Source organism: Carlito syrichta, unplaced genomic scaffold (genome assembly GCF_000164805.1).
Source record: "Carlito syrichta isolate Samal-C Ts95f unplaced genomic scaffold, Tarsius_syrichta-2.0.1 Scaffold47342, whole genome shotgun sequence".
In the NCBI taxonomy this organism is placed as follows: Eukaryota; Metazoa; Chordata; class Mammalia; order Primates; family Tarsiidae; genus Carlito; species Carlito syrichta.
Window position 1 is genome coordinate 18547 of NW_006991438.1, and position 3310 is coordinate 21856.

A 3310-nucleotide genomic window follows, 5' to 3' on the forward strand; every position below is an offset into this window, starting at 1 on the left:
AAGTCTAGATAACTATTCCAGATATCATTTTTGTTTCCTACCTTCAAGACCTCCATTACCAACATATGAGTCTTGCAGAGTTCCTGATCCATAGGCATGAAATTTCATAAAATATAGCATCTCACCAGTGGTCGTACCTCATAGTGAGAGAAGTGTGGGACAGGAGTCTGTGAATATAGGATCCATGGAACATTTCACACATCTCCCCATCCAGAAACAACCAGTTTAATAGAGTCTTTGTAAAGACAGTCGAAGTGCAAGTTTCAAGACAGCATTTTGCAAGGATTGCGTGCCATTCTTCAAGATGCAGTACTGTATATGCATTAATGTTAAATTGGAGAACTCTGTATGGTGCCAATCTCCTCAGGAGAAAACAATACATGGGTCCAGGAACCAAAGAGTTGAAGCAGGAGTGATCCCACTAACCATCACTTTCAACAACCCACTAGAGAATATTGTAAGTCCAACACCCACAACTCTAGGCTCAGCAGGTTCATGGTTCCTGGTTCTCAAAAGCTGTTCAATCTCACAGGAAACATTGTGAGATTTACCTATTTACCTATGAGCTAACACTGTGGCCAGGTAATTTTGGAGTCCTCACGTCCAGGGAACATCAGGCAAAAGAAAAACCAACCCTCCCTTTTTTTAAACCTGCTGTTTTGAACTCTAGTTGACATGCTATAAATTCACCCATTTATAGCATAGAATTCAATGATTCCTTGTGTATTCACAGAATCGTGCAACCACCTTCATCTAATATTAGAATAATTTCATCATCTACCAAGAAAACATTGCACTCAGTAGCAGTCACTCTTCATCATTTCCCTCTCTCCCTAACTCTAGACAGCACCATTCTACTTTATGCCTGTATAGGATATGTGGATGTATAGCATGTTTTCAAGGTTTACCCATGTTGTCTTATGAATCAGGACTTTAGTTCTTTTTTTATAACTGAATAATATTCCATTATGTAAACGTGCCAGATTTTGGATCATCATCTGTATTGGAATTATTGCCCTGATCAGTAGGGTTTGGCTGCTTTTACACTGTGGTGCCAGAGAGGAACATGTGTGAGTCACAAATGATCCACGTGGTTGGATCTTAGTACACCTTGACTGTATTGCTACTGTGAGTGGACACGGGCAGCAATCTCAGATTCAGAAATATATAATCACTAAAGTTTCTGACCTCTCAGGAATGAAGGTTTGGATAATACTACCTGGTAGTTCATCAATTCCTGTTGATGTGGTAGGTGAGGGTGAAGGTTATTTAGGAAGTGTAATAAAAGAAAGTGTAAATATTGTTGGAATCTTGAGACAACTGTAATAATGAAGGCTGTGGTGGGTCTCTTTAGCTTCTTTCTCCTCAGATTCCCCTTATGACAAAAGGCCATTGTAACAATAGAAAACGTAGTTCCCCATCCTTGTGGAGAAATCTGTGTATGTAAGTGGTGGATTGCAGTTGCCATGGAAATGTTTCTCAGAGCTCATCTTCTGCAAAGAGTATAGCTGGCGATCAGCCCTACTTTGTACCCCACTGGATCCACCAGCATGTCCATACTGGGTCCACATTCGCCCGGGTAGTTCTCCCACCCAAAAATGAACATGGCATGGGTATTACCACAGGCTCTTCCATACAGGATGTGGATTTGTGTGTCTTTGGTCCAAGCACTCCCCATCAGCCTGTTTGAACTTTTGTATCATTGGACTATAACCTACGACTCTTCCTACACCACCCTCCTTCTGCCCCCTTCTCATTTTTCTGATATCAGATGTGCATTTCAGTCAAAAGTTTCTTCCTGATTATTGTATTTTCCTCATTGTTCTTCACAGGATTTTATCCCATTTTATTTCTTGTATACCAAAACATATCTTGGCCGGGTGTGGTGGCTCATGTCTGTAATCCCAGCACTTTAGGAAGCTGAGATGAGAGGATTACTTGAGTCCAGGAATTTGAGACCAGCCTGAGAACACAGCAAGATGTCATCTCTACAATAAAAATAAAAAACTTAACTGGACATGGTAGGGTGCATCTGTAGTCCCATATACTCAGGAGGCTGAAGCAAGAGAAATGCCTAAGTCCATGAGGTTGAGGCTGCAGTGTACCATGGTCATGCCACTGCACTCCAATGTGGGTGACAGAGTTAGACCTTAATTTAAAAAAATCTTGGCATCTACTTTCTAGAGTACCCAAATAAAAACACCCTCTTCTCAGAGGCAGTCACTTTCAAAGTCTAATGTCTGAGTCCGAGGGTACAGAAAGTCCCAGCCACTTTAGTCTTACTCAGCAGAACTCTCAGAGGGCCATTTTAGTTTTGGAACTCCTTATGGAGTCATCTGCATCTTTGCTATGACTGCCTCTTGGCCAAGCTTCTTTTGCTGTCCAAGATGGTTTTTTCATTCTCTTCACAAATGTTTGTGACAAGATCATGTCTAAAATTGTTCCTGCAATTCAGTCCTCTCAGACTCTGATTCCCATGGAACATAGCCAGAAATAATGCATACAGTGTCTTATGAAGTCTTATTTATCATGCATAGGGGTCTGAAGTTGGGAAGGACTTTCATTAGGATGTGAGAGCTAAACCAAGGACTTAAGGCTTATGAGTAGGGCCACTCAAGTGTAACCTTGCCTTTCTGACCTTCTTTTTGTAAATGGAATGCTCTCTCTAACTACTACCATTTAGACAGCCATAAGGAATAAATAAATAACACATGCCATTGCCAAGTGGATATTGTTAATGGGATGTTTCAGAGGTACATAAACCTTTCCATGAACAAACTCATTGCAAAGAAAATAATTTGGAAACCATCTAACACCATTTTAAAAAATTAACTCAGAAATGAACCAACAGCTTAAATATAATATGTACAACTATAAAACTCTTAGAAGAAAAACATAGAGAAATATCTTCATTATTCTTGATTTGGCAATAGATTTTTAGATATAACATTGAAAGCATGACAAAGAAAAAAAATAGACATATTGGACTTAAAACTTAAAACTTGTTTGCACCAAAATACCTTATTAAGAAAATGGATCATGGTTACAGGTGTAAAAACACATGCAAAAAACAATAGAACAGAATGCAGAGCCCAGAAAAGAATCCATGGCCAGGTGCAATGACACACTCCTGTAATTCCAGCATTTGGGGAAGTTAAGGAAAGAGGATTGTTTGAATTTAGGAGTTCAAGACCAGTCTAGGCAACATCTCTACAAAAAATAAAAATAAATGAAAATAAATTATCTGAGTATGGTAACACATGCCTGAAGTCCCAGTTACTCAGGAGGCTGAGGTGGTAGGATCACTTGA